Source organism: Protopterus annectens, chromosome 5.part0 (assembly GCF_019279795.1).
Source record: "Protopterus annectens isolate FY-2018-M chromosome 5.part0, PAN1.0, whole genome shotgun sequence".
Classification (NCBI taxonomy): domain Eukaryota; kingdom Metazoa; phylum Chordata; order Ceratodontiformes; family Protopteridae; genus Protopterus; species Protopterus annectens.
Window position 1 is genome coordinate 1602445114 of NC_056735.1, and position 25225 is coordinate 1602470338.

Here is a 25225-nt window from a genome sequence, read left to right on the forward strand (position 1 = left end):
CAGAGATCACCTGCGTTTCTGGCTGGGGGCCAGTCATTACCAATTCAGAGCCCTGCCCTTTGGTCTCACCACAGCCCCCAGGATGTTCACTAAATGTATGGCAGTGGTCACGGCTCACCTGAGACGATTGGGATTCCGGGTGTTTCCATATCTGGATGACTGGCTCCTCACCGCCACCTCCAGGCATCAACTAATACAAGCAAGAGACTACACCATAAACCTTTGTTCCCAGTTGGGTATAACCCTAAACTTCGAAAAATCTGCGTTATCGCCTTCGCAGCTTATTACATTTATAGGGGCAGAACTGGACACCATCAATGCAAGGATCACTTTGCCCCAATCAAGAATCGTATCTCTAAAAAATCAGCTGTCCAGCCTGTTGGCCCGGAACAAAGCTCCTGCATCCCAAATACTGCAGCTTTTAGGCACAATGGCAGCCACACTGATAGCAGTTCCGTTAGGTCGAATGCACATGCGAATACTCCAGTGGCTACTCTTCGCACAGTGGTCTTACCAACGTCTGCCCATGTCACACGAGATCCGACTAATGAATCTTTGCAAGAAGGATCTCAATTGGTGGTTGAACAGTGACCAAGTGATAATCGGACGTCCCTTTGTTCTTCCCCAACCCACAGCCACAGTGGCCACAGATGCTTCCCTGATAGGGGGGGGGGCTATTTCAGGGAAAGACTGTCCAAGGCACTTGGTCAATCATAGAAACACATTTGCATATAAATGTCCTTGAGCTGAGAGTGGTGTTCCTAGCATTGCAACACTTTCACGATTCTCTTCCTCTAGGTACAATTGCTATCCAGACAGACAACATGTTGGTAGTCTGGTATATCAACAAGCAAGGGGGAACCAGATCATACCCCTTATGCCAGGAGGCCCTAAGAATTTGGCAGTGGGCTGTATCCACCAGACACTTTCTGACAGCAACGCACATCCTGGGGTCATCCACTGTGATAGCAGACAGACTGAGCAGAGCCATGCTGTTGCCTCACGAGTGGTCTCTCAAACAGAAGGTGGTGGAAGAGATCTTCCACAGATGGGGCCAGCCTTGCTGCAACCTATTTGCATCTCCAATGAATGCCAAATGCAGCAGCTACTTTGCCCTTTATCCCCCACTGGGGAACAAACCAAGGGACGCACTCATACACAGTTGGCCCCCGGGCCTCTTATATGCCTTTCCGCCAATACCCCTAATTCTCAGATTCATACAGAAAGCCAAAAGTCTGGGAAGGACTGTGATATTGATAGCCCCATCTTGGCCTCGACAGATTTGGTTCCCCTTCCTGCGGAAGTATCAAGTGGAAGAACCATGGATCCTGGACCCAGTGCCGGATCTTCTGACTCATTTGTCGGGAGTTCTTCATCCCTCCCTCACCTCCCTAAAACTGACAGCTTGGCTGCTCCAATTCCCACATTAGCCAGGTCTCGAGATTTGTCTTCTGTGGTCCAGCATATTATTGTTTCCTCTCATAAACTATCTACCAGGAAGCTATACAATAGCAAATGGAAATGGTTTGTTCACTGGGCCTCTCAACATGACATTGATCCTTATGTAGCACCTGTTCATATCATCTTAGAGTTCTTATCTTCCTTGTTCCATAATGGCACAGCAGCTGCCACCATTAGAGTCCAATTGGCAGCTATTTCCAATTTCCATGTGGGGTTTAATGGGTCTAACATCATGTCGCATAGACTATGTAAAGCATTCTTGAAAGGAACCCACCATCTCAGACCACCTATCAAACATCCTGTCTCTCCCTGGAATTTGAATCTGGTTTTATTCCAATTGATGCTCGCCCCCTTCAAGCCCACTTCATCCTGTCACTTAAAGTTCCTGTCTTGGAAAGCTATATTCCTGGTAGCCATTACATCTGCACATAGGGTCTCCGAACTTCAAGCCTTGTCCTCCAAACCCCCATATTTGATTTTTCATCCCGATAGAGTCTCCTTTAGGACTAATCCTACCTTTCTTCCCAAGGTCTGTTCAGAAGCTAACTTAAATCAGTCCATTGAGTTTCCAACCTTCTTCAGGCACCATACCAACAGACATGAATATATGTTACACAAACTTGATGTACACAGACAACTGAGGTTCTATCTAGATAGAACGAAAGATTTCAGACAATCGGATCAACTTTTTGTCTCTTACGCAGAAAATAAGAAAGGTTTTGCAGTATCAAAAATCACATTGTCTAAGTGGCTCTCTGACTGCATCAAATCCATTTATGCTTAAACTAGTCAGCCATTAGAATCTAACGTCAAAGCCCACTCGACAAAAGCTGTTTCTACGTCATTAGCTCATGCAACTCGATTACCCTTAGATACCATCTGTACAGCTGCCACGTGGTCAAAACCTCACATGTTTATCACTCATTACAAAGTGGATAGGACCTCCAGGGACAGGGCTACCTTTGGTTCCACTGTGCTCAGGAATGTTCTCCCATGAGCCACCCAGGATCAGGGTGCTTGGGACACTACCGACGTGTAAGAACAAAACGGCGAGATAGAACATCTTCACATAAAGAAGTTATGTCCTTACCATAACGTTCTATGTGAGTTGTTCATCTCGCATTTTTGTTCTTACATTCCCGCCCACCTTCCCCCTCCAGTCGAACAGGATGGTTGCCTTGGTAGATTGGTCAAGTTGTCAGTCTGTATTGCATATTCTATGTTTTCTGTCTACAATCTTTTAGCTGCCTTCATAGGTAGACACTATAGTTTCACTTATTCCTGTAGGCTGTCTTGGTTGCAGCATACTAGATCTGGGGATTCACAGTAGAGCATCATGGGATATACACTAGGTCTCGAGCTTCTCTGAGAGTTTGAGCTTGAAAGCAGCCGATTCGGAGCCGAGGGATCAGCTCTGACCCACGTGTAAGAACAAAAAGGCGAGATGAACAACTCACATGGAACGTTATGGTAAGGACATAACTTCTTTTTTTTCTCTTTTCCTAGTTGAACTTCACATTTACCTACACTAACAAACTGCAGCTCCTGAATAACAGTGTCTACAGGATTGCAATTGGAAAACACAACAAAAATTGTTTCTCCCAGCAATTAATCAGAGTAGGTTACACACACAAAAACATTTGTTAAGTTTTGTCTTACAGTGCTGTGTAATTAAGCAAGTCATCATTTTAGTCAGCCATAGGGCTCTTTTTAACTTGAGTGTTTGCCTCCTTCCCCTGTAACTAAAGTACACTGACTCTTACATTCCTCTCTCTGACCCTAATTTTTGCAGGTATAATTTATACCTTTCTGGCTTTCTAACACTCAGACATAGATTCCTGTTGAAAGTTTTACTTACTTGTCTGACATTTGAACAAGTAACCCTTGTAATAATCCTCAAAATTGTATACTGTTGGTCTGTCTTTCCTGCTAAATATAAGTAAAAGTAAAGTGCTGAGTGCAAGTAACATTACAGTGCTGAGTGCAGATTTTAGGCCCTTACATTCAACTTACCTCTGGTGTGGAGTCAGTCAATCAAGGTATTCCTCTACCCACTCCTACTGCCTTCTCCCACTCCCCCCCTCTTTACTCATACAGGTTAAACTGCTACAACTTAGTACAGACATTTGTTCATCCCTGCTTTGCTTGGGCTTGCTTCACACCCCACCCTGCCCCCAAATGCCTCCCACCCCTGGTGCGGCTACATTTATTGGAACTAGACCACACCCCACTTTTTTAAACCAATCAGTAACAACTTCTCACTCAACAGCACCACTCTCAACCTGATACCACCAAGTCCTCCAACTCTACTTTTCCTTTTGCCTAAGTTTCAAGTACCATTCAGTAGGTATAACCAAAAGCAGGGACCAATGGTGCAAAAACAACCAAGAAACGAAAGAAGGCAGCACCAACCAGGAATGAACACGAACCAATAAAGGATCCAAAAACAGTTTATTCCACAAACGCTAGTACAGTTCCAACACATTTTCGTCATCAACTTCCTCAGTGAATGAAAAGCAACCACTGAACAACCCTATATATACACAAACCTATTAACATCAATTAAATCAATAAATCAATTCTTAAAACAGTTAATCAATTAGTTAATTATTCTAAAATGAACATTTTCACAAAGTAAAATTCGTACATTTAATAATTTAATTAAAACCACATCTAATAGTCACACCAATTTTAGAATTCATCCAAAACTTTTAATAAATAAAATAAAATAAAATAAAATAAGAATAAAAACATTTGATTCAGACAATCTTTTAACTTGTAATATAATGTGTTTGTCTCCATCAAGTGGTGAAACTAAATATGGCATTTAAATTAATAAAAAATGTATGTACATAATCTGTATAAAAGCTTGTAAGAATGAGTTTAAATGATTATTTTGAATTGATTTTAAATGAATGTTTTCACTACATCCTATATATATTAAATTAATGAAACAGTGAAAGAAGTTAAAGTTTGGCAGATCTAATTTTAAGTACAGGTGCAAGAGATACCATTTCATTAAGACCCGGAGGTCTACTAGAATCCAACACAAGTTGCCAATAAAGCTCCCTATACTCAACAAGTGTTTCCCACATACCACCCCTTGGACTCATCTCAACCACTTCCAAAATAAAACATTGAAAGCCAGATGTTTTACAAGTGGTGGTGTGCTTGTATAGTGCATTTTTCTCATTTTTTGTTCTTATTTCATATAGATGCTCGTAGATCCTCTGCTTTAATTTCCTTTCACTTTTCCCAATGTAAAATGATTCACATACCTTGCAAGTTGCTATGTAAACAATCCCTTTGATGTTACAGTTAGCATAAGTATTCAAAATTAATTTCTTTTTCCTAGAATTTAAATAAATAAAGTCTCCTGTTGATAAAAATGTACAATAATTGCAACACCCACATTTATATAAAACCTTCTTCTCTTTTTTACCACTCAATATATTACCTTGATCTGAGCCCCTCTCTAATATAGATAGTAGGTATGCTATTGCCCAAAATAGTCTTATTAACTCTACTTCTATCCCTTTTACTCATCCCATATCTCCTAACTGCCTACAAATGTCAGGGGCACCCAGGTTTCCACTACCCTAAATTCCAAACATCCATCCCATCTACAACAGATAATAATGCACCCTCACTCACTCCCCTCATGCTTACCTCCTTAACCCCTAAATACTACCATCTTATTAAACCTAGTTACATTAGTCATATTACAAAACTTTATTTAAAATCTTAAAACTCATACTCAGGATACACTACAACCTTACAAAGGATGGCAACATCCACCCAAACCCTGGTCCATCCCCACCTGTTGGCCCTAATCCCCCTACTATATCCCCTACCACCATAGCTCCAACAAATAGACACCCTAGCTTACTGCTGGTCTGCCATCTAAACATTAGGAGCATAAATAACAAAACTCAGCACCTGCATGCCCTCTTAGCTGTTCATTCCCCAGATATATTATGCCTAACAGAAACATGGCTGAAGCCTTCCACCAAGGAACATGAGATTCTTCCACCAGGGTACAGTATGTTTCGACTGGACCGTACCACCAGAAAGGGTGGTAGGGTAGCCATACTTTACAAGTCTACCCTATCTGTCAGCATAGACACCCAACAACCACCCCAGTTCAATAATGCTGAAATTCTTATCTCAAAACTACAAATTAACAAAAGCAAAAATTAAACATTGTTTGTGTCTACATTCCCCCAGGGAGGAACACAGAAACCTTAGAAGACTTGTTATATTGGTTATCCAATAACCACCCCCCAAGAAACAATTGTTCTTGGGGATTTCAACATTGAGTGGAACACTTGCTCTTGTGAAACCCCCACAACCCACATAAACCTCTATGGATTTATTCAAATCATAACCTCCCCCACCTGCACAGGAAAACCCAATAACAAGGAAAGTAGCCAAGACTTATAAATCAGGCACTTTGCCTGATGACCTAAGTGACCACTGTCTCACCTATGTAATCAAGCTCAAAGTAGACTGCTCCTACCAACCCACCTATAGAACATTAAGAAACAACAAGAATTTTATTCTCACTAAGTTTCAAAATGAACTCAAGGCATGCAACTGATGAGTACTAAAATGTCTCCTCCTAGATGAAGCAGTAGCATACTTTAACACCAAATTCCTTGCTATGCTTAACTCCCATGCTCCCAGCCGCTCTATTAGAACCGAAGTTAATATTACACCATGGCTTTCTAAAGATACCAAAACCAAAATTTCACTCAGAAACAAAGCATGGGCCACCTACTGAAAAACAAAAGCCCCACTTGATCAACTAAGATTCAGACAGCTAAGTAATGACACCAAAAATCCATAACCTTAGACAAAAAGAACCACTACTACCATCTACTGCAAAAACACCAAAACAAACCTCAAAAGTTCTGGGCAGGAATAAACAAACTACTCCACCCAGGCCAAAACCGCCACTCCACCCCCTTCAGCTTCCCAACAAAAATCCCCGGAAGGCATTGCTAATAAACAGCTTCTTCACAGAGACTATCCAGTCTCTAGCCAGCCAACTCTCTCCCAATGGCTCTAATTCTAATGTAGCCACAACCAGTACCCAAACAAACTTTACCTTCCAACCTGTTCCTACTCAACTTATTCATGCCCTACTTAAGAAACTAAGACCCACCACCCTGGCTGCCAACCTCCTCCCAGCAGACTATCTGAAAAAGGTTGCTGACACCATAGCCTACCCCATCTCTATCTTGATTAACAGAGCTATATCTGAAGCTGCTGTATCCACTATATGGAAAATCACCCATGTCATACCTCTCCATAAAGGAGGTAGTTCCACTGAACTGTCAAACTTTAGAACCATAGCTATTCTGTCACCTCTAGCTAAAATTATGGAGAAGTGTGTACACATACAGCTCATGCACTACCTCACACAGAACAAGCTGTTGTCCAACTTTCAGCATGACTTTAAGCCACACCACAGTACTACTTCTGCCCTCCTCTCTTTCTCTAATGTCATTAACCACAACCGCAATAATAACAAACTATCCTCAGCACTTTTTCTAGATCTATCCAAGGCTTTTGACATAGTTGACCACAAAATGCTTATAAATACCTTGAATGCCTTCTCCTTAAACAACCATGCACTCCAATGGTTTCAATCCTACCTGCGGGCAGGCAACAGGCAGTCCTATGGCAGGACAAGCTATCATATTGCCTACCCATCACATTAGGAGTCCCCCAGGGCTTGATACTAGGACCACTTCTTTTCTCCATCTTTATCGATGACCTTCATTCAGTCATCCCAGATGCTACCTGCATTCAATATGCGGATGACTCCACCTTGATTTGTTCTGACACCTCACCAGCTACTTTATTCACATTAACCCAAATTACCTTCAATACAGTGGAAAAATGGCTCTCCAATCAACATCTAATCCTCAACCCCAACAAAACTAAGTTGCTCCTCTTCTCCCCCACATGCAGGACCCCACTGCCAGCCTTCAACATAACTGCTAACAATGGCACTATCATCTCCCCAGAAGCCCAAACTAAACTACTGGGTGTCATAGTTGATAACAACCTGAAGTTTGATGCACATATCAATCAAACTATCAAAACCATTAATAAAAACGTGTCTCTCTTTACAGAATCAAACCTTTCCTTAACCCACTTGCTAGAACTGAAATTGCCCATTCCCATCTGCTATCAACTCTTCTCTATGCCTCACCTCTATTCTCCAACTTAAACAAAACAGATCTTAATAAACTATCATCCTGCTATAACCACATTGCCAGATTTGCTACTGGCACAGCCTACCGGACACACCACTGTCACAACCTAAATCGCCTAGGATGTCTTGAACTGCCAAGCCTACTGCAGTTCAACCAGCTAATAGTGGCACATAAAGTCCTTTACTAACCAGAAAATACACCTGCACTAAAAATATTATCAGCCCCTACACCAGCATCTGGCCACTGCGATCATCCACTAGACTCCTAGTTCAGACATACAAATCCAACTACTCAGCTGGGGACACTCTATTTGCCATCTCTGTTGGAAAAATATGGAACAGACTCCCAACTGACTTGACCCTAGAGCCCTCACTAACTCAATTCAAAAACAAACTCAATAAATACTTCAAAACTCATTGGTTATGTCCTTGCACTAACCCTGACTAGTAACCTCTATTTCTTAGGTGCCTTACCTTCAACTACTTCTAACTTTTTTCTACCACTCCATTTCAGGAAGGGTCAATTGTGTAACTGCTGCTCAGTTTGTCTTAAACCTGAATGTAATGTTATGTATGTTTAACTTTGAAAATAGTGTTATGTTTTGTAAAGTGTTTTATAATAAGTACTATATGTGCTAAATGCTGGTATTGTTTATGACTGTAATCTGCTTGAAACTAGCATTTACTAAATGTTCAATGTATATTAATATCTTGGAGCTTTTCTCCCCAGGCGTCCACTGAAAATGGACATGTATCCAGTCGAACTGTCCCGGTCAACAAATGTAAAATAAATAAATACATTAATAAAGGTGCTTTGAGAAGGGCTTGTTCACTGAAAATAAATAGTGAGATGAAAAAACAATGTTCCTCTTGACTTTGTAAAGATGTAGGAGAACACCAAAACAAGGAAATAAAATGTGTCACCTCCAGATCCTTAATGAACAAGGAAGGGGGTGCACAAAAATATCAAAATAATTATTCCAGACCAAGTAATCTTCAATAAAGTATATACTCAAGGGGGGCATTATTCAATGGGAAAAGGACATCTTGATTGGCTGAAGATACTGTCAGTTGTACTAGTTCCACCCTGGATTACACACGAGAAGGAATTAGTGATCTCAGCATCATTAGAAAAATGTGGGGAGTACCAAAATGAGAAACAAAGTGCATTTCCTCCAGATCCTTATAACTACAAGATGGGAGAACACAAAAAATGCCAAAATACTTTTTTTCAGGCCATAGAATCGTCGATACTTACGTATTATCGCAACCACATTCCGTCTAATGCAACCACATTCCGAGCAAGACAAGTGGCTGTTTTACAAGCGATCGGTTCAGAGATCGTACTCACCTTATTTTCTGCTTGACAAATGGATGACCCACAAATTTAAAGAGGGCAATGTTACCATCCATGTCACTAGCACATAATTTCAGGGTTTGATCAATGAGACGATTATAATTTTGTGTACTGTGTGGGGCTTTATGTGCTCCATGTAGTTGCACTTACGGGAAAATATCAACATTTTTGTCGGCTTTTAAAGGCATAAACAGTTATCGGACGGTGTCAGCAGGGCAGTAAATGGCAGGGGTTTCTGATAAAGTACTAAGCAGTGAAGTCAGTAAAGAACATTTTACAATGTCAGAGTTCGTATCCTGTTATTTTCACAACAAGTTTGTACATGTTGTACAGCAGCTTAAGGAGACCTTACCAGACTTAACAATTATAAATAGGGAAATAAAAGGTGTCACCTCCAGATCCTTAGACTTCTGTGTATATGTAGACTAGCTACTTATTCTGCTGTGTTACTGCCTCTTAAATAGTTTTTTAGTTGTGCACTTGCCTTGCTTCATTTAAAAAGTTTTAAATTGCTAATTTTCTAGAGTTTTAATTGCATTTACTGTTTAGGACTACACACTTGTGTGTTAGCCTTTTCTGTGTTCCTGTTTCAACAACAACAAAAAAAATACTATCTTGTTTGCTCGTTTCCCACCTTTTATAGCTAGTCCATATCCCAGGCTTTGCCTGTCTCAGGACTTTATTTTCTGTGCTCAGAGCTATCCAGACCTTGCTGTGGTAGAGGGAAGTCCTACTGCCTACCAGTGGGACTGGTGAGCATTGTACTGCCTATCTAACGCTAGAGGAGTGGTTTCCAGCTCTGAAATTGTAATTGTATTAGCCTTTTTGGGCTGATTTCTATCGCTTTCAACTTTCTGGCTTAAAAACGTGCATGTTTGCACATTTTTCACATCGTGCAGCACTGTGAGGCTACAGTTAAACTATTCCAGGTGCCAGAAAGTCTGCTCTTCAAATTTTCCCTTAAAACTAGCTGGTTTCTCAGTAGTAGCACTAAAATCTGAACCCCTGTGACTTGCACTTACTCTAGAACCTGCTGGAAAGCACTAGGAAGCTTGAAACTGATACAAGCACTCAGCTCTCCTTGTCAATAAGGAGAAATTAATCATAGGCACTAAACAGCCTATAATTGCAAAGTACCTTGCAAAGGTAAGGGAAAACAGCTCTTAAACTTTACAAAAAAGCACCTAAACAGGCATGTCCAAGGGTCAGCTTCCGGTGATTTCTCCTGTCCACCTGGTGAATCTGGGCATACTGGGGCAATGCGGCAACTGCCTCATGTACACAGACAATCCTCTCCTCCTACCACCCAACACTACAACCTCAGTAGAGATGCACTTACATAGCCAAACTGGAAGCAAAGCTCTCTCCGGCCAAGATTGTGCTAGACAGTCAAGAGGAGAAGGTTAACACCTGCATTACACCTCAAGCAACTCATAGCCCTTCAAAACCCACACCATGAACACCCACACATAGCAACACTAAACCCACATATGCGGAGGCCCTTAACATTAACCTGCACAAGCAACAAGGACCACCGAAGCTGAAACGCAAACACCAGTCACAACCAAAGTGATACATAGCTCACAACACCAGTGTGCCACCCAACAACAGCCCCTAACACAAGACAATGTACCCAACACTTTAGTCATAGGTGACTCTATAGTCAGGCACACTGATGTCCCACTCACCAGGCTGAACAAGGAGAAAATTACAGTCAGCTTCCTGTCGGGTGCCAGGATCTGCCACATAACGCATGCACTCAAGTTACTACACAAGTACAAATACAACTCTGTCATTGTCCATGCTGGAGTGAATGACTTGAGACGTACCTCCCTGGACTACATGAAAAGAGACATGGAAGAGCTCTTGGATCATGTGACCCAGGCAGGTATGAACCTAGCCCTGAATAGCATCCCACCTTCACACAGAATGATACCACAGTATAAGGACAAAATGATTGACTTCAACAATTGGCTAAGCTTCTGGTGTCATTCAAAGGGGATCCAGTATCTGTCTGCCTGGGAAGACATGATCGACAAACCACGATGCTTTGCCAGAGATGGTCTGCACCTGTCACCCCTGGGATTCAGGTTACTGGCTAAAGCTCTTGCCGCACCTATAGTGCCTTTTTTAGGCAAGGTTCAAAGGATAAAACCACCACCGTAACAGATACAAGCATGCAAAATCTGAAGGTAATGCTACTCAATGCTAGAAGTCTAAACCTCAAAATGCACTCTCTCGAGGCACTCCTAAAAATGGAGAATATCGATATCTGTGCAGTAACTGAGACCTGGTTCAAGGCTCCAGAGAGCACCCCTGCAATACCAGGCTACAATTCTTACCACACTTTTCGGCCACAAAACCAAGACCGAAACACTAAAGGTGGAGGAGTGTCCATATTCACCAAGGATATTCACACCTCCAGGCTAGTTGCCCAACACAATGCATCTGAAATTCTCCAGGTGAAACTAACACTAGGTAAGACTGCAATCCAAATTGTAGCTTACTACAGATCTCCCACCATGCCCCAAGATTCTCACTACACCTTTCTAAACATACTGGAAAATATTAAGATACAACCAAACACCCTAATACTGGGTGATTTCAACTACCTTGCCATTAATTGAGAAAACTACTCAGGTACCACTCCTTTTCTCAACGGTTCTTTGAATTCATAAATTCCCACGCCCTGGATCAATTAATCCATTGTCCCACCAGGGGCTCCAATATCCTAGACCTGGTCATTACCAACATGGGAGATAGATGCTCCACACCAGTGGCCACCCCCTCATTGGTCAAGTCTGACCATAAGCAAATCACCCTTGACATCCACATTCCACCCCCACCCCCCAGTAAGGAAACCTCCTTAAAAAACGTCTCCAAAGCCAACTTCATGCTACTGAAGTCAGAAGTGACAAACTTCACAACACCCACGCAGACGGGATCTGGAAGTTCGACTGCAGAATCCTACACTAAGGCACTGTACGAGCACATCCACTAGTGTATGAATCGTGTCATCCCAAATAGAACCAAGATGCTCTTCTCCAAAAAAAAAGAAGCCAATCTGGTGGTCCCCTGCTATAAACAAACTATACAACAGAAGGAAGAAACTGTTGCAGAAAAGAGGAAAATCCCAGGATGTAAAAGAACTCCCTCACCAGCCTCAGTAAGAAGCTGAGATCCCTCATAAAATCCTCAAAAGCTAGCTATGAAAATAAAATTGCCAAAGATTCCAAAGACAACCACAAGGCATTTTATAGTTATGTCAAGAATCTAAATGGCAATGCTCAGATCTGCTCTGAGCTACAGAATGGCATTAAATATCCTGATCCCAAGGATATTGCCATTATCCTGGCAGATCGATTTAGTGCCAACTTCACCCCCCTCTCACCCCCTAAAGGGCTCATCTCAATACCAAAAGCTTGCCAAATTCCGATAATCATGGCCACACAGGTAGAAACCGCATTCTCCAAAGCTAAGAATACAGCATCCATGGGGACCAGATGACATCCCAGGCTGTGTACTACGTGAACTACAAAATGAACTGGCACCTCACCTAAGTGTCATGTTTAATCATAGCCTCACCTCAGGCTTCGTGCCCACTCAGTGGCGCACAGCTACAGTTATCCCGCTCCACAAGGGAGGATCTGCCTTGGATCCCAGGATCTACCGTCCCATCAGTCTGACAAGCCTGATCTGCAAGAACATGGAACGCATTATCATGGAACTTATAAACAAAGACATTGGCAACCTTCAAACACTGGACCCTACTCAGTTTGGGTTTGTGAAGGACCAATCTTGTCTCCTGAATCTGATTGACTTCTTCGAATCAGTCTCCAGAGCTGTGGACGTGGGTAAGGCAGTCCACACAACCTATCTGGACCTCGCCAAGGCCTTCAACACCATCCCCCACTCTGGAATCATAGATAAACTTACTAAGCTGGGCATAAATTCCTACATCACTCGATCGGTTGCCAACTGGCTTACTGACAGAACCCAGACTGTAAAAGTAGCCGACTCCAAATCCAGCCCCAGACAAGTGACAAGTGGAGTACCTCACGGTTCAGTCCTGGGACTACTCTTGTTTGGTATCTACTTCTCTGAAGTACAGGCCAACACTAAGGGACTCAGCCTAACAAAGTTTGCAGATGACTGCAAACTGGGAGCCATTATTGAATCCCTAAATGATGTGGATATTCTACAAAAGGGCCTTACAGAAACAGATGCCTGGTGCCAGAGCCATGGGCTCAAGCTTAATGCCAATAAATGTATAGTTATCCCCTTTAGAAAAAAACATGTACCCATGAATTACCACATAGGTGGCAGGACACTAAACATCGAAAGTGTGATGAGAGACTTAGGGACACAGGTGGACAGTGGTCTCACTTTTGATAACCACATCACCACAACAGTCAGGAAATCCTTCTATGTGCCACACCTCATCACTAAGGGCTTTTCATCCAGAAATAAGGAGGTCATTGTCCCACTGTACTCATCCCTCGTTAGACCCATTATAGAGTATAATGCCCCATTTGGTATGTACCTCACAAGACATCTGCAACAGCTGGAAAGGCCACAGAAATACCTCACTAAAAGAATCACAGGCCTAAAGCAGATGCCATATGCTGACCATCTAAAAAAACTCCCGCTATACTCTGAGGCATATCGTCTACTCAGAGACGATCTCTGCTTAACATACAAGGCCATGTCAAACCCTGAGCTGTTGGACATGCTCCACTTAAAGAAATCCCAATTCCTCAGAGCCACATGCTCCAGGGATCTAAACCTTATGATCACAATGAACAAAACATGCTGGAGGGATAGGTTCCTGACCCAGAGACTCCCCATACTCTGGAACAGACTGCCAATACATGTCAAGCAGAGCGCCTCATTGGCCCTCTTCAAAAGGAACCTTGATGATTGGATGGGAGATAAGAAATTCACCCCGGGGATCATGTCAGTCACCCTGCTAGAGAGGGGCCCAGAGATGTAAATATTGTGGGAAGAAATATCCAGGGAATTGTTATGGCTAGGCTTGCATAGGCCTTAGGGCCGATAGTCTAGTACCAACATATGAACCTATGAACCAATAAACCATTTTTTAAAATTCTGCTGGTGTCAGCTGCTGTTTACAGCATGCAGATTTTATTGTCTAATGTGGGACATGACCATAAATTTCCCACGGGATGCTTAACATTTGCAGAATTCTGACAGTTAATTCACCTAATGGTATGCCTTGTAGTTTCAATCGGTACTTACGTGGTTGCGATAATACGTAAGTACAGAATCGTCAATAAAGCATTTGCTTGAGGATGGTATTATTTAAAGATAAAAGCACCTATTGATTGTGTAACAGTGCTGTCATTGCAATTATTTCCATTCTAGATCACCAAGGAGAGGGAATGGTATTCCCAGTGTCTTCGGAAGTATGTGGGAGAGTAAAAAAAAACAAAAAATGAAGTCTGTCACCTCCAGATCTTAAAAAGAACAAGGATGGAAGGCACAAAGATATGGAAACAATTCCTTTAACCCAAATAATCTTCAATTAAAGCTTCTGCTCAAAGTAGGCATTATATAAAGTTGAAAAATTAATAAAAGACATTGTCCTGGTCTCCTTCAATAAACACGCATCACACCAAATGACATGTGATGACCTTTATTAAAATTCCATAAACATAACTTTGACCAACTAATATTTTAATTTATTAATCATAGCATATACATTAATATAATAGTTAACTAGGGCAGTGTGACCCTGCTCACCCTGACCAAATAAGCAGCATACTCACCCCCACTCACTTATTTTACTTATCAAGCAGCGTCCACCGTTCACTTTCTTTTCCACTTATTGAATTAACCATCCAACCAAATAAGCAGCATCCTTACCTCTGCTCACTTACATTTACTTATCAAGAGGCATCCAGCCACTCACTTTCCTTTCCCAAGTCATTGAAATGAACATCCAACACCAGAGGGGGAACAGGAAAGGGACAAGCCTGCCCCTCTTCTCCACCTCCCAAACTTATACCAACCACACAATCCCCACTCTTCCAAAAAAAAAAAACAGGGAGGGCGGGTTGGTCGCAAGTTTGTGCAAAAATGTGATTTTTTTACCCAGTTACGCTCTCATAAAACCCATTAAGCCTCTCCCTACACTTACCTAATTTCCTCCCAATCCTCCTACTTCCCTTCTAGCCCCCCCACAACTAGTTTCCTTCCCCTACCCTCTTACTTCCCATTACTACTTCTACCTAGTCCCCGATCTGAAGATGTCCCTGGACAAATTGGTTTGTTACCACACCGCATTTGTTTCAGTCCCCTTCACTAAATGCACATCACACCAAATGATGTTTGATAATCTTTATTAAAATTCCATAAACATAATTTTGACCAACTAATATTTTAATGTGTTAATCACAGCATAAACATCCATATAACTGTTAACTAGGGCAGTGTGACCCCGCTCATCCTGACCAAATAAGGACCGTGCTCACCCCCGCTCGCTTATTTTACTTATCAAGCAGCGCCCACTGCTCACTTTCATTTTCTATTTATTGAATTAGCCATCAAACTAAATAAGCAGTGTCCTTACCTCCTCTCACTTACTTTTAGTTATCAAGAGGCATCCAACCACTCACTTTCCTTTCCCAAGTCATTGAAATGAACATCTGACACTAGAGGGAGAACAGAGAAGAGACAAGCCTGCCCCTCTTCTCTGCCCACCAGCTTGACCAGGCTGTTCCCCCCTCTTTCATACCAAAAGTCAACACAACCTTCCAAAGCAATCCTCACCATACATTAAAAAGGCTGAAGACAAAGATCATTTGGTGTACTCCATCTTCTCTGAGCCAAGCTGGATCCTTGTCATCAACTTCCCAAATCCCTGTCACAAGATACCAAAGCAACCAGTTGCCTAATCAGCTGAATTAAACCAATGATCCCTCTCCCACAATGAAGTATTACCTATGCCCTTGTATAACCTCTGTGGATCAAACATATAGTTATTTATCCTACTACCAACGGTAGCTTTGTAACTATTCCCAAGGCATTACCTGCCAAATGCACCAACCAAACACAAAATCCTAGCCCCATCCAAAACATTGGGAGTCCACCTCCATGTCATCCTACCTAACCACAAAGTCCTTTTGCCACCTAAAGAATATAATAGTGACCAAAATGGATTTCCATTATAAAAGATCAATGTAATAGTAATGCAACCACTATACCCACTATTGATTATAAGGCAAAACATCTAATGGCCAGCATAGCATTTGCTGACCAACAAACCACCCTCTTTAATGGCTCTCATATATCCATAAAGACAATACCCCTAGATTGTAAGCCCATGGCCTCCATTTAATAACACCACCCATCCCAACAAAACTTATCTGGTCAATAGCCATATTCTGTCCATCTTCATTCTACCCCAACCACTGTCTGAGAGTTAGCAAAGTCACCTAACACTGTCACCTGTGCAGCTATACTAATTGGAGCTATCACTCCCTTAATCCACCCTTGTCCCGAGATTTCACCCCTCAAGGTCCCCCCCAATCAACTTACCTTATCATCTGGTAAATCAAAACTATCGCCTGCATCCACTAGCATCCCCAGAAACACAATGCCCATATAATGCAATTCCTTCTGATTGCCCGCCCACTGCTGATCCAATGAAGAACAGTACTAATCTCTCAAAAGTAGCACTGACCACTTTGCAACCCATCTACATAGCCTTCTCACAAGACATTGTCCTGCAGAAGAAAAGTTCAAGCCCAAATATCATGCTCACAAATTTGACCCAACCTCACACTATGACTCCACCTCACCTATGGACAAACTCAAACTCCCATAAACATTCCCTAAATCGGCTTCATCATGCTCCTGCCATATCTCATTTTCACCTGTCCCTACCTACTCCAAAGTGCACAGACTCTGATGTACCTTAATGAGTACTTAAAGTAAGATTAACTGCAACCTCACTGTGCACAACTCCAGTGACCGGAACATCCACCCCAGCAGAATCCAACTTTTGAACCCACTTCTTTCAGGCCACCGACTGATGCCCACTCTGTACTTCCCAGTCTGCAAAAGTAAAGAAAACTGTAAATTTTCTGCACACACATAAACAAAAACTTCTTAAAGACAACCCTCCCCATCTGATAAGAGTTCAAGTTCCTCGAAACACCACATCGAAAAGGTCTGTCACACATTCCATGTTAACAATTAAACAAATATCAAAAAGAACTGAATCATTATTTCATTAAAAGGTCTAGTCTATGAATAAATCATTACATTTAACCATCCTATGAGCGTCCTCATTATAGTTGTTAGTGAGCCATTAAAAGTGTTCCACCTTTTACCCATTTGTACCACATTATAAGTGGCAGCATCCCTCACCTTTGGAGATGGCATCCATGTTAAAAGAAGGGGAAGGGGGGGCTTCACCTACCCCAACCCCCCATGACATTACCAAGTTTACACCAAGTTTCAGATTTGAAGCGTACATGCATTAGCAGCACTTGGCATCACCAAAAAGCCATCCTCTTCACTCAAGCACTCATTCTCACAAGAGACACACACATGTAAATCCTTTTCATAGGACATTTTAGGTTAACTAACTTGCTGAGACGATATTAAAATATTGTGCTTACCAAATCAGCCACCTTCATACAAACAGGCCCTGTAAACTCCCCCATGACCCCCAATCAAAGATGGAAACAAACCCATTACCTTGTGCCTATGAGGCAAACACACTATCTCTATACCCCCTTTAAGATCTGCATTAAGCCAGTCTTCAAATGTGATCTATTACTGCAACAGCAGTCAGAATGCATGAAAGTCATACCTCTTAGTCTCTTAGAGCAAAACATCTGGACAAAAGCCAGAAACAAGTATGGCTCTCAACACAAGTATGCCATACAACCACATCTGGGCAGAAGTAATGTCTGCTTACTGCAATAGCAGTCAAAATGCATGCAAGCTGTACCTCTCAGCCTCCTAGAGCAAAACATCTGGACAAACCCATAAACAACCCCAACATTATTGCAGTAACAGAAACATGGCTAAAACCACACATTGCTGACACTGAAATTCTCCCTCCAGGATATAACATAATTTGTTCAGACAGACTTCATAAAAAGTGAGGCGGCGTAGCATTAATCTATCAAAACTCAGTACAAATAACAACTTATGCAAAATCTGTCCCCTCTTTTGGTAACATGGAGCTACTACTCACATCCTTCCACATAAATAAGAACAAACAAATATGCATAGCAGTTATGTATATTCCTCCAGGCCACAATATCCACATACTTGAAAACGTGTTATCTTGGTGAAATCAGAATATACTGCATGCAACTATAATACTAGGAGACACCAATATTAATTGGCTTAACTAAGACTCCCCCTCTCCAGTAAACATCATAAACCTTCACAGTTTTACCCAACTCATCACTACTCCCACTCATGGTCTAAAAACAGACTCTGAATCAACCCTAGACTGGATACTTGTAACGCATCCCCAAAACTTCTCCAACTCAGGAAACACATTAAGTGACCACCTTCCAACATATACCTATAGAACTCACCCTCATGCAGTCAAAATGCACTCGTATAAAACCTCCAGGAACCTGGCTCATTTTTACCAGGATAAATTTATAAATATTTTAAACTTCCAAAACTGGAACCCACTAAAAACACTCCCCTTAGATGAAGCCATTGACTATTTCAATGAACTCTGTTTAAATACTCTCAGTAGCCTAGCTCCTATGCGTACTAAATGAATTAAAACTAACCATGCCCCCTGGCTAACAAGACTAACCAAACAAACTATGTCTCTTAGAAACAAAGGAAAACATGGCTGAGAGACAGAACACAACAAAATGAACTCCACTACAAACAACTCTGCAACAAATCAAAAAAGCTAGTAATGCAAGATAAAAAAGATTATTTCTCTGATAAACTATCCACCTCATATAACAATCCCAAACAGTTTTGGAAGTCTGTCTCCTCTCTATTTAACCCAGGCACCATCCAAAACCCATTCCCTGCACCAGAAACAAGTCCACAAGAAATCTCCCAAGCCTTTAATATCCACTTCATCTGTACCATCCAACAGCTACTCAAAGACTGCCCATCCAGCTCAAACATACATTTCCCAACTCAAACAGAACACACCCCCACTACACAACCAGGCAACTCCTTCACTATTCAACCTGTACCCACCTCTCTGATTTTGAAATTCCTAAAACAACTCAAACCTTGCTCGCTATCTGCAGATAACCTTCCCCCACAATATCTGCAAACAGCAGCTAGCTCAATAGCATATCCAGTTACCATTCTTATAAATCACTCTCTCACTGAATCTTACATTCCTCTCATATGGAAAAAATCCATCATTACCCCACTACACAAAGGGGGTAACTCCTATGATCTTTCCAACTACAGCCCTATCCCTGTACTCTCCCCTGTATCTAAAATCTTGGAAAAATGTGTTCACTCATAACTACTTAAACACCTCTCAAATAATGATTTTCTATCCCCTACCCAACATGGTTTCCGGCCAGGGCATAGCACCATTACTGATCTATTATCTTTCTCCAAATCTGTCAACAAAGCCTTGGATACAGTCCATCCTACCTCAGTAATCCTACTAGACCTATCTAAGGCTTTCAACACAGTGTCACATGTTAAGCTAGTAAACCAACTATCAACACTAGGTTGCTCCCCAAAATCCCTCAGCTGGTTTACCTTTTACCTACAGAACAGAGAACAATCAGTAAAATGGTTAAATGCACAATCTCAGTACCAACCTAACAATATAGGAGTACCACAGGGATCCATTTTAGGTCCACTACTGTTCAATATCTTCATCAATGACCTGCACAAAGCCCCCCCTAATCTAGAACATCATCCAATACGCCGATGATTCAACACTTATATCCACCTCTAAGACTTTCTCAGACCTCCTCACAGTTACACAACAGGCCTTTACTTCTATCAAATCATGGCTTATTAATGCACAACTAATGCTAAACCTCCAAAAAACTAAACGTTTACTTTTCTCAACAAAACCACCCAGCATTGACTTTAGAATCCTGGCTAAAGACGGCACAGAAATTGAACTAGTGAAAACAGCCAAATTACTAGGTATAACAATAGATGATAAACTCACATACAAACAACACATCCTAACTGCAGTCAAGAAAACCCATTTCAAACTAGGTAAACTATACCGCCACAAACTCTACCTGGATAAATATACCAAAAGGTAAAACTAGCCAACACCCTATTCATCCCCTCCCTTCTGTATGGTAGTGCCACTTTCACTAACCTGCACATAACCCTTAGTAATAAATTACAATCCTGTTATAACAAAATAGCCAAATTCGCCTCTGGAAAACCTTACCGTTCTCATCACTGCCATGCCATCACTGAACTAAGATGGCTAGAGTTTCCCCACCATCGACAATACATCCAACTAACCTTAGCCCATAAACTAATTTCTAAATCAAATGACTGCCCTGCCCTTAACTCAATCCTACAAGCATACACCCCCACTAGAACACTAAGATCTTCCTGTAAACTGATGCTTACAGTAACTAAAGCCAACAAAGGATCAGAGCAATGCCTGTTCTCTCATACCATAGCTAAGCTATGGAATAATCTTCCATCTGAAGTAACCCAAACTGGCCACACAAAAGCCTTTAAAGTAGCCCTAAAAACATATTATCTAGACAATCCATCCTGCACCTGACTCAAAAGCAAACCACCTTAAACAATATACTTCATCAAATACTACAATGACAAAATCATTGCAAATACCCAGTCTTCACATTTATTAGTGTATTCTTACTATATAGGAGACTGGAATCTCACCAGAGAAGGAAATGTTGTAACACTATTATTCAATTGTAAAATTCTTGTTTATTTTCAACTTGTCATATCTTCTGTGTTGTGTATATATTCTATGTCTTTTTCTTCCTGTTATGTCAGTAACATTGTTACATTGTATTTTTAAATTATTGTGTTCCTTTGTACTTTGCTTGGAGCTTTTCTCCCCGGGCCTCCACCGAAAATGGATCTCTGACCCAGTAGACTTTCCCGGTCAACAAATGTTAATAAATAATAAATAAAATAAGTATGGCTCTCAGTACAAGTATGCCACTCAACAAAAGTGGGACAAAAGGCAAAAAACAGGGAAAACTTTTCAAATATTCTTCTGGCAAACCCAAAAGGTTGCATACGATATCACCCCTGTAGTGTTGCAAACTGTATTTCGTTTTCCCACATAATCTTCATATTTCTCACACCTGAAACTTTAATTACAAACAGACTAGCCCAAAAGTTAACCCATGTGCTTAACCATGTTATTCCCAACAAATATAGCTAAAGTAAGCCACTGCAACAGATTAATTACATGGAAATTTTTGAAGTATGAAACTCACTTCAGAGTCATTTAATGATTACAGTCCTCAGACCCACTCCTGATTTGGCAGAAAACCAAAAGCTTTATGAAAGCACATCTTTCTCCCTTCCTCAAACCAGGATATGTCCCCATGTCTGTGGCCACTCTCTGCAGAAGCCTTAAGCAATGCAAGACAAAACCCAAAAACAGAGATGGATTTGAAACATTGCTCCTGTAAGCACAGAAAGTCACTAGATCAAACGTATTAAGTCCTAACAACATCTATGACAATATCTCGGGACTTCTCTCCATATTAATTTGCCAACAACCAAAAGTTTCTGAGTAACTGACCAGAATAGAAGCAACCCTGTGTACCTTCCATGAAGGTCTGTACTATGGAGAGCTGAGGGTACACAGTCCCACAATAGGATCAATTTATATATATATATATATATATATATATATATATATATATATATATATATATACTTATCTCAAAACCTTAGAAAGATAATAGAATAAAATGACCTGTGATATCACACAGCTTCTGAAGCATATGAAGTCAGAAACTCAAAGGTCAGAGAAAACACAATATAACCAACCCCAAATGTATACTAATGGTAAAGAGTAATGAAGGTGCCATTATGCTTCTAGAAGAAATAGAGGAAATTTAAGGTTATGTCTAATTACCCAAAAGGTGATAAAATTCTGCACGCTGTAAGTCAGATTGGAATTGGACCTATAAGATGTTCAAAATATGTATAGAAAAGATACAGCAATATGCTAAGCCCAAAAGGACTTAGTCTTCTGATGATGGGGTATACAAAGAACACATGGGCAGCCTGGGTATAAGAGACAGTCTTCATTCAAAGACTACTTATTTCATGTAGTATGTCTTATACACTTCTTATTTGGCATTCATGTTCAGTGTTAAGTATTCAGAAATGCATACCCTGTTCTACCTTCATAGTCAGTTGGGATCTGCAAATAATGCCCCTTTTTAATGACTACTGCTTTCATTGTGTGTGTGTGTGTGTGGGGGGGGGGGGGCAGGGGTCAAATGTTTGGTATGTAACTCAAATTTTTTCCACTAAGATAAATCAAAGTAGCTTTTCTCCCCTCTCTCTCTCCTAGGTTCTAATAAAAAAAATAATTTAATTCCTTCTAAAGTTTGTACCACTTATAAAACAGGTATCTCACTAAGACCAACATAATTCATTTTGGAATAGCTGGTAATGGTTCGCAGACAGACCCTTGTTACTGCTTCAATGGACAGCATTTCTTTTCAGAATTATGATAAACGTTTCAAATAGCCTCTTAAATACCTTAATAAAATATTGACTACAGGACATAAGGCCATAGATGCATATTTGAATCAGCAAGTGTGCAAGTAATATGACACATCAGCTGACATGCTTACTTTAGTCTAAGGTTTTATGAAATATTCAGTTCCAAAACAGCAATCCACACAATCTGTAATTGTAGCAAACCTGGTACAGATAGCTGGCATTCAATCCTTCACAGCACCCAGTAGTGAGACACCCCCTGCTGGGCTGAAGGCCTCCCCTACATTTAGCAATAACCCTCCAGACTGCAACTATTGTTACATAGGGGAAAAAAACAAACACTTAAACACAAGAGCTTATCGAGCCTAAATCCAGATGTCCACAAAACTCCCAAGACCCGAAACCCAAAAACTCCCAAGACCCGAAACCCAACTCCACCAAAAAAATCACTGACGGACCCATGTGCCAAATCTGCCCCAGTCAATGTCGGTGCAAGTAACAGTTCAGAACAATTTCATATTTTAATTAGTTGCACTGTGATTGGAGGGGCATCATTTATTTATTTAGAAGTATTTAAACTGCTTCTTGAGATACACTCATCTATGCATCTGAGAAATTCTGTATAGACGAAAACGTACTTGTGGATATAAGCATTTATGTTTCACTTTGTGGAGTGCTGTCTCTGGATAAACCAGTGTGCTGCAATTCATTGTGCTGTCTGTGCTGTATTCTTACAGTGTAACAGTTCAGGATAGTTTACATTCACTCTCTGCTGCCACTAATTGCAGGGAGTATGATAATTACAAGATGAAACCACCATCACCATCAACAGCACTCTCCGTTTTTGATCTGCATCAGCATGAACCTCCGACAAGCTGGTACCTCATTGCACATATGCGGATCACAGCCATGACACCAAACAAGCCCTCAGCTCTCAAAAACGCATCCATGGCCCAACCACACACCTCCCAAGTGTCAGAGTACAGAAAGATAAAAAAAACACCACCAGCAACAACAGCACTCGCCATGCAAAGATAGAAAGACAGGAACAATCAACAAAATACAAGTCAGTTGATGTCAACCATTTAAAATCTTAAACCCCAACCTCTCCTGCAGTCATGCATAGCAACTCTCCTTTCTTTCTCAACAATAATACCTAAGATTAAGAGCCAACCATGCAAAATTTATTTATTTATTTATTTGATATTTGTTGACTGGGATATTCCTACTGGGCTAGTGCCCTTTTTCAACGGAGGCCCAAGGAGAAAAGCTCCACAGTACAATTAAGCAAAAATTACAGAAATTGATTTAATATACAATACCAATACAATAAAAATTATAGGATTGTAGTGGAAGACAAAAAATACAGTACAGTAAATGAGCAGCTGTTCTTTTGGGTACAAGTTAAAAAATCAATAAGAAATACATTTAGTATAACATATTTATCTTGAGGCAGGTAGTGACAACAAGCTACCAAAAAGAAGATGCCATAAGGATAGTCCTCCATGGAGAACAGTGATTTTCAAATGCTTATGTTTTGCAGCAATAGTGTGTGAGAGTGTTGATTATGAGTCATTTGCAGGTGGGATATAGGCATCATGTTACCAGAAGTTAGGAAGTGAAGAGAATGATTAGATGGGGGTGACTGTTAATTAATTTGTTAGGTGGTCAGTGTTAGAGAGATAAAGGGGGGGGTAGGAAAGGAGAGTAAGGAGAGGAAAGAAAGTAATGTGGGAGAGAGGGAAGGGTTCAGGAGGGATGATTGCAGAGGCAAGACTAGGTGCTGCTTAGGTCATTTTTAACAGTTTTCTTGAATTCATGAACATGGCAAATGTTTTCTGAGGGTCAATAAGAAACACTTCATCATATTTGATTGATACATTTAACCAAGAAGTCTATGGCAAGAATCCAAATGTAGGAAATAATTGGCTGACAAATGCTCATGAACCTCTCTGTACAACATCTGCCACGAATGCACCTATACATTCCATTCTCACACATTTGCATCCTTTCTTCAAGCACGATATAAATCTCGGCCCACAATAAATAAAACAAAGCAGAACTCACAACATCATCCTCTACCCAACATCTCTCCTGCCTTCTTACTTTTTTTTTTTTAATCTCCATTATCTCTTCTTATTCCTCTCTTCCAACTGTAAACTGTACCTACCTTCTACATATACACCGACCACCCTAAAGTGAGTAAGAATAAAATGTAAAATGTCTCTGAGTCTAGGCATTCGTCTCCCTATCATACTTCCTGGCAAATCAGTGCACCCACCAAAAACTAGTCTTGAGCACAGTCTAGTGCCTACATGCACCAGAATACTCACAGGTCATCACAGACGTGTTAACTTGCAGTTGCAAGTTCATGCCAAAATGTGATTCTTTACCCAGTTACACTCTCATAAAATCCATTAAGCCCCTCCCTACACTTACCTCATTTCCTCACAATCCTCCTACTTCCCTTTTAACCTTTTCCTCCCCCCACA